The sequence below is a fragment of the Nomascus leucogenys genome, chromosome 10 (genome assembly GCF_006542625.1).
Source record: "Nomascus leucogenys isolate Asia chromosome 10, Asia_NLE_v1, whole genome shotgun sequence".
In the NCBI taxonomy this organism is placed as follows: domain Eukaryota; kingdom Metazoa; phylum Chordata; class Mammalia; order Primates; family Hylobatidae; genus Nomascus; species Nomascus leucogenys.
The window spans coordinates 31617253-31632548 of NC_044390.1; the positions used below are offsets into that span (position 1 = coordinate 31617253).

At 33.5% G+C, this 15296-nt stretch overlaps 1 non-coding gene across 1 annotated transcript; it reads left to right on the forward strand.

Moving 5' to 3' along the window:
* Window positions 1–14847: 14847 nt before the first annotated feature.
* Window positions 14848–14951, forward strand: LOC115837113. The gene has a single exon (XR_004032148.1). It is a non-coding gene; the product is annotated as a U6 spliceosomal RNA (small nuclear RNA).
* Window positions 14952–15296: the final 345 nt, after the last annotated feature.

The following is a 15296-nucleotide window of genomic DNA, read 5'->3' on the forward strand; positions in this document are numbered from 1 at the left end:
AAAATCTTGGGTCATGAAGCTGCCAAGATATCAGGTCTTCCATTTTTCCTCTAAATATCCAAACCTGAGTTAAAATTTTTTTCTATTTAATAGCTTCCTATGCAGATTCTTATGACATTTATCATATTTCATATTAATTACATAGTTACTCTCTTCAACAGTCTTTATGGACATGTCTCTTGAAGGCAATGATTGTATCTCATTCATTGATAAGCACATAGTAGAAAATCAATATCTGTTGATTGAATTAATATGTAACTAAATCAATCATGACCTATGTATAATGACAAATGTATCCTCTGTTAGATTGCACTATTATTTCCAAAGAATGTTCAATTGGCTTCCTCATCCACCTACTCATTTCGTAAGAGGATTACCAAAACGTGACCAATTGCCTTACAATTTCAGTGCACCATTTGATGGATAAATTGATGTTGTGTTTGGTCCCACAAATCTTGGAGTTGGCCATGGGATATAATTTCACGAATGGAGTGTGAATGGATACAGTGTGCACTATACTTATTCGGAAGTTTTAACAGGCATTGTAATTTCTGTCATCTCCTTTTTTTTCTTCTCTGACCCAAAGAGAAGCCGATCCTTCTACCTGTGTTCTAGAATGAGAAGACACTGGAGCGGAACTCAACTTTTGGCAGACAAAAATTATTTTCTCGTGAATTCCTGCAGTTTTACAGATTTTTGCTAAAACATCAAAGCTAGTTAATTACACACATTCTTAGATAATCACACTGAGACTCATACTTACATGTGCCTGTTTTCTACTTGTAATTTTCACTGAAGAACAATTTTGTCTCTAATTCCTTTATCTGAGTCATGCAGTAACATTTACACAACATTTATGTATACTAATGTTTTATTGACACATGGCCCACTTCCATTCTGCAGAAGTTTACTATAATATTTTTATTTTCTTTTTAAAAAGATTTTGTAAGTACATAGTAGGTGTATATATTTATAAGGTACATACAATGTGAAATAAGTGCATCATGTAGAATGGGGTAACTATCCCCTCAAGTATTTATCTTTTGAGTTGCGAACAATCCAATTACACTCTTACAAATATACAATGCAAAATGTGTAATTAAGTTACTAATGACTATAGTCACTCTGTTGTCCTATCAAATAGTAGGTATTATTCATTCTAATTATTTTGTAACCACTACCTCCCTCCAAATCCTCCCCACTCCTACCCCCACCCCCAACTACCCTTGCCAGCCACTGGTAATAATTCATGTACTCTCTATGTCCATGAGGTCAATTGTTTTGATTTTTAGATCCCACAAATAAGTAAGAACATGCAATGTCTGTCTCTTTGATCCTCGCTTATTTCACTTAATATAATAATTTCCAGTTCCATCCATGTTATTGCAAATGACTGGATGCCATTCTTTTTTATGGCTTAATAGTACTTCATTATGTATAAGTACCTCATTTTCTTTATCCATTCATCTGTTGATAGACACTTAGGTTGCTTCTAAATCTTAGCTATTGTAAACAGTGTGGCAATAAACATAAAAGTACGGATATCTCTTCTATATACTGATTTACTTTCTTCTGAATACATACCTAGCAGTGGGGTTGCTGGATAATACGGTAGCTCAATTTTTAGTTTTTTGAGGACCCTCTAAACTATTCTTCATAGTGATTGTACTAATTTACTTCAATTTCCAACTTTCACTTTAAGTTCAGGGGTGGATGTGAAGGATGTGCCCATTTGTTACACAAGTAAATGTGCCATAGTGATTTGCTGCACAGATTATCCCATAACCCAGGTGTTAAGCCCAGCATCCATTAGCTATTCTTCCAAATCTTCTTCCTCCTCCCATAACCCATCCCATGACAGGCCCCAGTGTGTGTTGTTCCCCACCGTGTGACCATGTGTTCTTATCATTTAGTTCTCACTTATAAGTGAGAACATGCAGTATTTGGTTTTCTGTTCCTGCATTACTTTGCTAAGGATAATGGCCTCCAGCTGCATTCATGTCCCTGAAAAGGACATGATATCCTTTTTATGGCTGCATAGTATTCCTCATAGTGTATATGTACAACGTTTTCTTTATCTGGTCTATCATTGATGGGCATTTGGGTTGATTCCATGTCTTTGCTATTGTGAATAGGGCTGCAATAAACATAAGGGGCCTTGTGTCTTTATAAATAGAATTTATAATCCTTTGGGTATATACCTACTAGTGGGATTGTTGGGTCGAATGGTATTTCTGCCTGTAGATGTTTGAGGAATCACCACTCTGTCTTCCACAATGGTGGAACTAATACACTCCCACCAACAGTGTAAAAGCATTCCTTTTTCTTCATAACCTCATTGACATCTGTTGTTTTTTTGACATTTTATTAATAGCCATTCTGACGGGTATGAGATGATATCTCATTGTGATTTTGATTTGTATTTCTCTGTGGATCGTGATGTTGAGCTTTTTTTTAATGTTTGTTGGCCGCATGTGTGTCTTCTTTTGAGGCATGTCTGTTCGTGTCCTTTGCTCACTTTTTAATGGGATTTTTTTTTCTTGTAAATTTGTTTAAGTTCCTTATAGATGCTGGATATTAGACCTTTGTCAGATGGATAGATTGCAAAAATTTTTTCTCATTCTGTAGATTGTCTGTTTACTCTGTTGATATTTTCTCTTGCTGTGCAGAAGCTCTGTATTTTAAGTAGGTCCCACTTGTCAATCTTTGTTTTAGTTGCAATTGCTTTTGGCATCCTTGTCATGAAATCTTTGCCCATACCTATGTCCTGAATGGTGTTGCCTAGGTGTCTTTACAGGGTTTTTATAGTTTTGGGTTTTACATTTAAGTCTTTAATCCATCTTGAGTTGATTTTTGTAAGGAAGAGGTCCAGTTTCAATTTTCTGCATATGCCTAGCCGGTTCTCCCAGCACCATTTATTAAATAGAAAGTCCTTTCCCCATTGCTTATTTTTGCAGGTTTGTCAAAGATCAGATGGTTGCTAGTGTGTGGTCTTATTTCTTGGTTCTCTGTTCTGTTCAATTGGTCTATTTGTCTGTTCTTGTATCAGTACCACAGCATTTATTGTTGCCTGCCTTTTGAACATAAGCCACTTTAACTGAGGTGAGATTATATCTCACTGTAGTTTTGATTTGAATTTCTCTGATGCTCAGCGATGGTGAGCATCTTTTCATATGCCTGTTTGCCATTTATATGTCTCTTTCTGATAAATATCTCTTCAAATCTTTTGCCTATTTTTGACTGGATTATTAAAAGTTTTCCTATGGAGTTGTTGGAGCTCCTTGTATATTCTGATTATTAATCTGTCAGACGGGCAGCTTACAAGTATTTTCTCCCATTCTGTGGGTTGCCTCTTTACTTTGTTGATTGCCTCCTTTTCTGTGAAGAAGTTTTTAGCTTGTTGTGGTATTTGTTCAGTTTTGCTTTGGCTGCCTGTGCTTCTGGGTTATATCTCAAGAAATTTTTGTCCAGACCAATGTCCTGGAGATTTTCCCCAATGTTTTATTGTAGTAGTTTCATATTTTGAGGTCTTATATTTAAGTAGTTAATTCATTTTGATTTGATTTTTGTATATGGCAAGAAATGAGTGTCTAGTTTCATTTTTTGTATATGAATATCCAGTTTTTTCAGCACTGTGTATTGAAGAGACTAACTTTTACCCAGTGCACATTCTTGGCAACTTTGTTGAAAATAAGTTCACTATAGATATATGAATTTAATTCTTGTTTCTCTATTCTATTCCACTTTTTTTGTTGTTGTTCTGTTTTTATGCAGCACTATGTTGTTTTGGTTACTATAGCTCTTTAGTATAATGTGAAATCAGGTATGCGATTCCTCCAGTTTTGTTCTTTTTGCTTAGGATAGTTTTGGCTATTCTGTGTCCTTTGTGGTTTCATATAAAATTTAGATTTTTTTTCCTATTCCTATGAAGAGTGTCATTGGTATTTTGATAGAGAGTGCACTGAATCAGTAGATTGCTTTGGATAATATGGCATTTTTTAACAATATTGATTCCTCCAATCCATGAAAATATTTTTTCAATTTTTTTGGTGTCCTCTTAAAGTTTTCATTATAGAGATCTTTCACTTATTTGGTTAATTCCTAGGTATTTAATTCTATGTGTGGCTATTGTAAATGAGATTACTTTTTCATTTTTTTTTACAGATTGCTCATATAGATTGGCACATAGAAATGCAGATTGGTATACAGAAATGCTACTCATTTTTGTATGTTGATTTTGTGTCCTGCAACTTTACTGAATTTGTTTATCAGTTCTAATAGTTTTCCTGTGGTGTCTTTAGGTTTTCTCAAATATAAGATCACGTCATCTTCAGATAAAAATAATTTGACTGCTTCCTTTCCAGTTTGGATGCCCTTTATATCTTTCTCTTGCCTGATTGTTCCACCCAGAACTTTCAGGACTATATTGAATAACAATCGTGACAGTGGGCATCCTTTTTTTGTTCCAGATCTCAAAGAAAAAGCTTTCAGATTTTCCCATTTGGTATGATACTAGCTGTGAGTCTGTCATATATGGCTTTTATTATGTTCATATATGTTCCTCCTATCATCAGTTTTTGGGGTTTTATTATGAAGGGATGTTGAATTTTGTCAAATGCTTTTTCAGCATCAGTTGAAATGATTTCATGGATTTTATCCTTAATTCTATTGACATGATGGATAACTTTAATTCATTTGTATATTTAACCATCCTTGCATAACAGGAATAAATCCCACATGGTCATGATGAATGATCTTTCTGATGTATTGTTGAATGCAGTTTGCTAATATTTTGTTGAGGAATTTTACATCAATATTAATCAGAGATATCTACCTGTATTTTTCTTTTTTTAATGTGTCTTTCTCTGGTTTTGGTATCTGGGTAATAGTGGCCTTATAGAATGAATTGGAAAGTATTCCCTCATCCTCTATTATTCAGAATAGTTTGAGTAGGGTTGGTGTTAGTTCTTCTTTAAATGTTTGGTAGAATTCAACAGTGAAGCCATCAAGTCTTGGGCTTTTCTTTAGTGGGAGAGTTTTTATTACAAATTTGATCTCATTACTTGCTATTGATCTGTTCAGATTTTAAATTTCTTCCTGGTTCAATCATGGTCAGTCATATGTGTGTAGGAATTTGTCCATGTTTTTGGTAGATTTTTCTTTTTTTTATTATACTTTAAGTTTTAGGGTACATGTGCACAATGTGCAGGTTTGTTACATATGTATACATGTGCCATGTTGGTGTGCTGCACCCATTAACTTGTCATTTAACATTAGGTATATCTCCTAATGCTATCTCTCCCCCCTCCCCCTCCCCCGCAACAGGCCCTGGTGTGTGATGTTCCCCTTCCTGTGTCCATGTGTTCTCATTGTTCAATTCCCACCTATGAGTGAGAACATGTGGTGTTTGGTTTTTTGTCCTTGCGATAGTTTGCTGAGAATGATGGTTTCCAGCTTCATCCATGTCCCTACTTACTGTCATATAGTTGCTCATAGTAACCATTAATTATCCTTTGCATTTCTGCAGTATCAGTTGTTATTTCTGCTTTTACATTTCTGATTTAATCTATTTGTGTCTTCTCTCTTTTTTCCTTAGTGGTCTTACTATAGCTTTGCCAATTTTGTTTAGCCTTTCAAAATAACCAACTTTTTGTTTCATTGATCTTCTGTATTTTTTTTCATTTGAGTTTCATTTATTTCTGCTCTGATTTTTGTTATTTCTTTTCTTCTACTGATTTTGGGGTTTGTTTGCTCTTGTTTTTCTATTTCTTTAAGATGCATTATTAGATTGTTTATTTGAAGTTTTTTTTCTCTTTTTTGACGTAAGCACTTATAGCTATAAAATTCCCTGAGTACTGCTTTTGCTGTATCCCATAAGTTTGGGTATCTTGTGTTTTCATTATCTTTTGTTTCAAACTTTTTTTCAATTTCTTCTTTAATTTATTCTTTGACCAGCTGGTCATCCAGGAGCATATTGTTTAATTTCCATGTATTTTTATTGTTTCCAAAATTCTTCCATTATTAATTTCTAGTTTCATTTATACTGGTTGCTTGATATTATTTAAATTACTTTGAATATTTTAAGACTTGTTTTGGGAACTAACCTATGGTCTATCCTTGAGAATGACCAGTCCTTGAGAAAACACAAGATACCCAAAAAATGTGTATTCTGAGACATTAGATTAATTTTTTTGTAAATATTTAGTAGATCTATTTAATCTATAGTACAGATTAAGTCTGATGTTTCTTCATTGATTTTTCTATCTAGAAAATCTGTCCAATTATGAAAGTGGGATGTTGAAGTCTCTAGTTATTATTGTACTGGGACCTACTTCTCTCTTTAGCTCCAATAATATTTCCTTTATATATCTGGGTGCTCCAGTGTTGGGTGCATATATATTTAAAATTATTATATCCCTTGCTGAACTGACACATTTATAATTATACAGTTACCGTCTTTATCTCTTCTTATAGTTTTTGTCTTGAAATCTACATTTTTTTGATATAAGTATAGCTACTTCTGCTCTCTTTTGTTTTCCATTGACATAGAATATCTTTTTCCATCTCTTTATTTTCAGTTTATGTGTGCCTATACAGGTGAAGTGTGTTTATGTCTTTTGATTGGAGAGTTTAGTCCATGTACATTCAATATTATTATTGATAAGTAAGGAATTACTTCTGCCATATTGTTATTTGTTTTCTGGTTGTGTTGTGGTCTTCTCTTCCTTCTTGTTTTCCTTCTTATCTTCCTCTAGCGAAGTTGATTGTCTCTGATGATATGATTTAGGTTTTGGCTTTTTGTTTTTGTGCCTCCATTGCATGATTTTTTGGTTTGAGATTACTATGAGGCTTGCAAATACTGTCTTGTAACTAATTGTTTTAACCTGAAAATGACTAAACACTGTTTGCATAAACAAACAAACAAGCAAAAACAACTCTACTGCTTAACTTAGTCTCTCTGTTTTTTAACTTTCTGTTGTTTCTGTGTATATCTTATTGTACTGACTATATTTTGAAAAGTTGTTGTAGTTGCTGTTTGATTGGTTTATTGTTCAGTCTTTCTTTTTACAATAAGAGTAGTTTACACACCACAGTTCTGATATTATAATGTTTTGTGTTTTTCTGTGTACTCACTATTATCAGTGAGTTTTGTACCTTCAGGTGATCACTCATTAATGTCATTTTCTTTCTAATCGAAGTACTCCCTTTAGCATTTCTTGTAGCTCAGTTCTGTTGTTGATGAAATCCCTCAGCTTCTGTTTGTCTCGGAAGATCTTTATTTCCCCTCATGTTTGAAGGATATTTTTGCCAGATGTACTATTCTAAAGTATGTTTTCTCTCCAGTGTTTTAAATATGTCATGCCACTTTTTCTTGGCCTGTAAAGCTTCCATTGAAATGTCTGCTGCCAGGTGTATGGGAGCTGCACTGTATGTTTTGTTTTGTTTTGTTTTTTCTCCCTGCTTTTAGAATTCTTTCTTTATCATTAAACTTTGGGAAAAATTGAATGCCTTGAGATAGTCTTCTTTGAGTTAAATCTGCTTAGTGTTTTATCAGCTTCTTGTACTTGGATATCAATAACTTTAGGTCTGGGAAATCTTTTCATTTTTTCTTTGAATAAGCATTCTAACTTTATCTCTTTCTCTACCTCCTTTTTAAGGCTCTTATATTTGCCCTTTTGAGGATATTTTCTACATCCTGTATGCATGCTTCATTGTTTTTTATTCTGTTTTCTTTTGTCTCTTCTTACTGTATATTTTCAAATAGCCTGTATTCAAGTTCACTAATTCTTTCTTCGACTTGTTTAATTTTGCTCTTAAAGGACTCTGATGCATTCTTTACTATGCCAGTTGCATTTTTCAGCTCCAGAATTTCTGCTTGTTTCTTTTGAATTATTTCAATTTATTTGTTAAATTTATCTGATAGAATTCTGAAATTCTTCTCTGTGTTATGTTGAATTTCTTTGAGTTTCCTCAAAACAGCTATTTTGAATTAGTTGGCTGAAACATCTTTGTTTCTCCAGGCTTGGTCCTTGATTCTTTATTTAGTTCATTTGTTGAGGTCATGTTTTCCTGAATGGTGTTGATGCTAGCAGATGTTCTTCAGTGTCTGGATATTGAACAGTTAGATATTTATTGTATTCTTCACTGTCTGAGCTTATTTGTGGCCATCCTTCTTGGGAAAGCTTTCCAGATATTTGAATGAACTTGGGTGTTTTGATCTAAGCTGCATTTGTTTTAGAGGGCATCCAATACCTAATAATGCTGTAGTTCTTGCACACTCATAGAGATACTACCTTAATGGTCTTGGACAAAATCTGGCAGAATTCTCAGGCAGATACTCAGGTTTTCTTCTCTTACTTTCTCCCAGAGTCTCTGTGTCTGTTCTGAGCCATGTAAAGCTGGGGGTGAAGTGACACAAACACCACTGTGGCCACCCCTACTATGACTGTGCTTGATCAGACCTGAAGCCAGCAGAGAAGTGGGTCTCATCCAAGGCCTGATGCAACCACTTCCAGGCTTACTACCTATGTTTAGTCTAGGCCCTGGGGCTTTACAATCAGCTAGTGGCAAGGCCAGCTGGACCTATGTCCTTCCTTTCAGGGCAGCAAGGGCCCCCTGGCCCTGGGTGGGTACAGAGGTGCCATTCAGTAGTCAGGGACTAGAGTCAAAACTTTAGAAGTCTACCTGGTGTTATATTGTACTGCAGCTGAGCTGGCACTGAAACTGCAAGTTACAGTCCTTCTCACTCTTCCCTCTGCTTTCCAAAGGCAGAGGAGCTTCACCTCATAGCCACACGCAGCCACCCACTGCAGGCCATGAGGAGTATTGCAAGACTACTGCAGAAGTTCCCTTATGGCTCAAGGGCTCTAAAGTCAGGTTGTGGAGAATGTTGTCTGGCCTGGGATTCACCCTTCAGGATAGTATGCTTTCCTCTGGCCCACAGGAGGTCCAGAAATGCTGTCCAAGATTCAAGTCCTGGAATTGAGGACCCCAAGAGCCTGCTTAGTTCTTTATCCCTCTATGGCTATGCTAGTACTTGAAGCTAGCAAACTTCTTAGGCTCACCCAAGGCCCTTACAGTACCTGGGTATTGCTATTGATTCTTTGGGGCCCAAGGGCTGTTCAGTGAGCAGGTAATAAGTGCTGCCAGGTCTGGGTCCTTTCCTTCAAGGCAGCATGTTCTCTTCTGGCCCAGGGTGGGTCTAGAAAACTTATCTGGGAGCTCAGGCCTGGAATGGTGGCCTCATATTTGACCAGTGCCCTATCCTGTTGTGGCTGAACTAGTATCCTAAGTGCAATACAAAATTCTCACCATTCTTTCTCTCCTCTCCTCAAGTTGAAGGAAGGAGCCCCACGCTGAGGGGCTTGGGAATGAAAGTTGCCAGCACTCCCTTGCCTGCCCCAACTGGTATCTCAGTGTGTCACATGCCCCCCAGTTCACTGTCTCTGGGTCTAGTTCAGCACTAGGACTCAGGTACCTAAGATTTGCAGTCCTTATGGCCTAGACTGCCTTTCAAGTTCATTTGGAGACACAGAGCACTATCATAGCCCTTGATGGTGAGGTTTGCGAGAACTTAAGTTTGGATGACTGGGATTGGTGATTTGCCTCTGGCTAGGCCTGGTTTAAATGTTCCCTCCACGTGCGGGCATCAGCTGAGTTTGGTCTTGTTTTCCTTTACTCTCTAACAGGGCACCACTGAGTTCAATGTCTCACAATTGCTGTCTTCTCCTTCCCCCAGAACCCAGAGATACTCTCTGCATCATGCAGCAGCTGCCAAGGGTGGAAAAGGTGACGTTGGCAATTCAGGACTGTTTTTTCTGTCTCTACAAGGCCTCTTTAAATGATACGAAGTTAAAACTAGGTACTATGCGTGCTTACCTGATTTTGGGTTCTTATGAAGGTTTTATTTTTTTTATTTTTTTTTTCCTGTGTAGATAGTTGTTTAATGGGTGTCCTTGTGATGGGGGATGATGTGTGGAAACTTCTATTTTACCATCTTGCTCCCTCTACTATTTTTCAAGATGCTATCACTTTATCTTTCATAAGTCTTTCAGTCACTGCCTTCGTCTCCATCACCTTTACATATCCACATCTACTGTTGCTATCTTCACTCTTGCCCTAGAAAAATTCAGTATAGTTTAGTCTAAAACGTTAATAAATTATTTTATCACTGGAGTGTAAAATATAAATTTATTCATTATTTATTAATTTTCTCAATAAACATTTCTGAGAAACTGTTTTCCAGAAAACAGCCTGCACATACAGAACAATTACTAAGAGAGAAAAAGCATCTCAGAATATGCAGGGTTTTTTTTTTGAAGCAACAGGGTGTGATATTTTAAATAACCATTCCATTTATGTTATCTTGCATTATTCACTTCATCACTCCTATAAAGCCATAAATTTCAAGCAGGAAGCAGCTGACACATTTCTTGTCATTTAGTAAACCCATGACTGTACCTCCTTATGTGATCAGCCACTTAATTGCACTACTTTACAAAAGCACCTCCACAGAAAGAGTTTCATTTGAAGTATTTTAAAAACCTCTTTAAAAAATGATCATGCTCAAATAACTAGATATTTAAATTTAGGGGAAAAGGTATTTAGAGTTCTACCCTCATCCCAATTGGATTGCCTCAATGATCATCTGAAATTGTTATTTGAATTCTTAAATCTAAGCTTGACTTCTTTGGTGTTATTTTTAACATATTTCTAAAATCATTATTATTAATACTATTAGAGACTTTGCCTTGTGCAAACAAACAGCAATGAATGATTTTATTGTTCTAAAACAATTATTTCTGGTTGAGGGGGGTGGGTGGACCTGAGGCTAGTAATATCTCTGTAGCTACAAAAACCTCTCTTTAGATCTCTGTGATGTCTACATGAAAGTTTTGAATGAATTATCCAAATAATAGCATATATTTTCTTGACTGACAAGTGTAAGTGTAGTGCCCACACACATTTCTTATGGGTGAAGAGCCTTATATGTACAACATAGGCACATTTAGAATTTGCAAACAGAAGTTTACCAATGACAATTTGAAAATACATTGCCTTCTCGTGATAATAATTATAAATTATTTTATCTCTAAAATATGGGTATAGATATGTAATAAATGTAGTATTTTAATTGTTTTCATTTGTTTTTCCTTTAAAGATAAAAACTTTTATTAAATATAGGAAACGTATTACAATATACTATCTTAGAATATAGGAAAAAAGGTCTATATATGCTTTTTGCGCTACTCTTCTGTTTTGATAATACACTTTTGCAAGACTCACTATAGATTCAAAAACATAGTTTCAGTCTTTCACTTATGATGAGGATGTAGAAAATCACCAGAGACAGATGTTTCCAGCCTAACAATGATAACAAGCTAGGGAAGCTAAACCATCAGATATCTTTTCAACACATAAGAGAGTTACTGAAGCAAAGCATTTATAATTAACTAAATTTCAGAAAGTTGCAAGTCTTTCTTAGAAGATTCTCACAGCTGTATTCATCCCTGGTAGAGAGATGGGAATATTCATAACCCGGGAGAATTATCTTAAGGATGAAAAACTCAATAAATTGCTCAAATAGTCCAGAAATAGAAACACATATATTTGGCAAAATAATTGAAAAGATACTCCAACAAAGAAGATACATAAATTGCCAATAATTCCATAATAAGATGCTCAGCATAATTGTTGGACTCATCATTCTTTTTTAGTAATTCTAGTGAGTGAGAAAATGGATCAGAAGGTGGTTTTAATTTGCATTCTTCTTCTGATCAGTAATGCTTTTCATGTGTTTTTTGACCTATATGTCTTATTTCTTAAAGTGTCCATTCAGATCTTTTGACCATTGAGTTTTTTGTGTTGTCTGCCTTTTTATTGTTGGCTTATTTAGGTCTTTATATCTTCTGCACATGGGTTCTTTGAAATACAAATATGTGTATAGTTATGTAGCATATATTATACATATTAGTTACATATGTACAGCAAATTATTCTAGACTGAAGTTTGCTTATTCATTTTCTTCATGCTATCTTTTGACAAATTTTTTTTCTTTTGATTAAGTACAAATCTTTTTTTATGATCGAAACTTTTTTAGATATTTTATCTATGACAACTTTGCCTATCTTAAGTTTATAAAGATATTCTTTATGTATTCTAATATACTTCTTTATAGAATTGTTGTAAGTCTAACTTTTACTTTTTAGCCTATTAATCTGTCTTGAATTAACTTTTTATGTATGGAATCAAGAGTTGGTTCATTTTCTTCCTGCACCATTTTTGAGAAAATTAATTTTTTCCATTGATTTTATTGTTTATTTGTTGAAAATCAAAGCAGAGAGACGATGTTGAAAACTCAGAGAAATCATAAATATCTCACCCTAGTGGAAAGTCTAAGCTCCAGAGTAAAACCTTTCTTAGACCAACCTTAACAAGCTTAAAAACAACTGAAAAGGATCAAGCTATTCCATGATTAGTTTAACCATGAGTTAAGATAAAATTCAATACTCACTGAGAAAACACAATATTAAGATACTAAAAAGCATAAGATTTACAATGCATCAAATCTATATTCCTAATGCATGAGAAGCAGAAAATTTTGATTCACAACCAAGACAAAAATCAATACACATAGATTTAGAACTGACAGACATCACAGGAAGTGCAGAAAAGAATTTAAACACTTATTATAAATACTATAAATAGACTCCATAAATAAAAAATATAGCGAGAAAGAAAAAGGAAACTACTGAAAACAAACCAAATACAATTTCTGGAGCTGAAAAATACATTATCTGAAGAAGAAAAAAAATGAGATGGGATTAACAATAGATTAGTTATAGCAAAAAAAGTGTTCAGTAAATTTAAAGCTATACCCACAAACATCATTTAAACAGAAGCACAGCAGAAGGAAAAGCCTGAAATAAAAATAAATCAAACATCACTGACAGGGAGCATTATATGGCAATTTAATGTATAATAGATTTATGAGAAATAAAGAAGGCAGAACCAAAAAAAAGAGAAAATAATGTCCAAAGATTTTAAAAATTTAATAACTACAAACTCACAGATCTAATTTTCTCAACAAATCCTGAATAGGATAAGCACAGTGAAAACCACACCACACAAATCATTATACAATCTATAAAATCCAATAATACATAAAAATAAAAAATAGGCAAAAACAAATATGAAAACACAAAATTTTAAAAATTACATTTTTTCTCAGCAGAAATAACGCAAGTAAGTAACAAAAAATAGCTTGACTTAAAGAATGCAAATAAGCAACAATTTTTAAGAACATTAGAGTATTATGCACAAAAAATACCCTTTAAAAATTAAGATATAATAAAATATTTTTCAGACAAAACTAAGCTGAGAGAATTTATTACCAGAAGTTTTTTTGCAACAAGAAATGTTAAAGTCAATTTTTCAGGTTGAAGGAAAATTATACTAGATATAAAGTTATATATAAAGATATAATAAAAAATTCAAAAATGGTAAATTTATGAGTAAATATAACCAAAGAACTTTCTTACATTTAATTTTAAAGTAAAAATAATAATAGTATTTATTTTTTAAAAAAGTCAAACTAAAATTTACTACACAAAGGAATGTATACAGTTTCAAAGTTCTAATATTGTTGATTGATATAGTATCTTTAAATATAGACTGTGATAATCTAAAGATTCTTACTTTAAACTCTAGAGCAATCACTAAAAATACAAAACTAAGAGGCATAGCTAACAGCTAAGAGTGGAGGTAAAATTAAGCCATAAGAATTCTTGATTCAGTCAGAGGTAGCAGAAAAAATAAAAACTAACAAAGAACAGATGGAGCAAATAAAATAATAGACATATCCTCATTACATTACAAGTAAATGGTTTAAACACTCCAATTAAAAGGAAGAAATTGTCCGGTTTGATTTTTAAAAGCAAAATTCAATTATATTCTTTTACAGGAATTACACAAGACAGAGATAGTTTAAAACTAGAAAGATATAGTAAGAGATCATAAAAACAACAGTTATTAGAGGCCTGTAGTTACCATATTATTTTAAGGCAAACTAGAACCTAGAATGAGGAATATTTTAAGAGACAAAAACATATTTAATGATAATAATATGTATACTTCATTAATAGTACATAATTGTTAAATGCATGTGCATCTAAGAGAACATCAACCCACATTAAACAATATGTTTAAAATAAAAGGAGAAATAGACAAATCTGCAACTGTAAATAGAAATGTCAACATCTCTCTCAGGGTTGATATGAAAGTTGAAAAAAATATGTGAAGCAAAAACTGTCAGAACTGAAAATGAACACAGACAAATACAAAATTATAGTTTGAGACTTCAACACCCCTCTCTCTGTAAGAATATTGAAACCTGAACTAATAACTAAAGGGATGTAATTAACATTAGATTACTATCCTCAATAAAGCGGAGTGCATGTTATTTTTCTTGCACAGATGGAATATTCACCACTCAGACTATATACTGTGACAGAAAACACACACACTTAGTATATTTTAAATATTGAAACCAAAGTACTACTCAGATAAACATACAATTAAATTAGAAATCAGTTTGTAAGATACCTAAAATGTTCACAAACAATTCTAAATAATTCATGGCTTAAAGACAAATTATAAACAAAATTACAGATTTTTTTAATAAAAACTGAATGATAAAAATATTGATCTATCTTACATATCAAAATGCAAAATATAGCTTAAGCAGAGGTAATACATTGTTTTAAATGCTTATATAGCAAAAAAGAACAATCTTAAAGAAGAGACATCACTATAGATATTAGAGGCATAAGAAATATAATAAAATCATGCAATTTGGTAACCATACACTAAAGTTGGATTGATACAGAGACAATTAGTATGGCTTCTGTGTAAGGATACACACAAATTTGTGGAGAATGTTCTGTATCTTTGAGAACTCACACAGGCCACATGGAAAATATTAGTCTTTGATATAATTAAAAATGGTATTGTTCTTTCATATTTTCCCATTTTTTATTGTTAGTTGATATAGAGTTGGTTTATATATGAATATTTATTTTTAGAACAGTTTTAGACTTCTAGAGAAAATTCAAAGATAGTTTTAAAAGTTGCCATATATCCCTCAACCAGTTTTTCCTATTAATAGCACTTTACATTAGTATCATACATTCATTGGGATTGATGAGCCAATAGTGAGGCACTGTTAGATAAAATTCACACTTCATTAAGATTTTCTTAGTTTTCACCTAAATTTTTTTTTCTGCTTCCAGATCCTA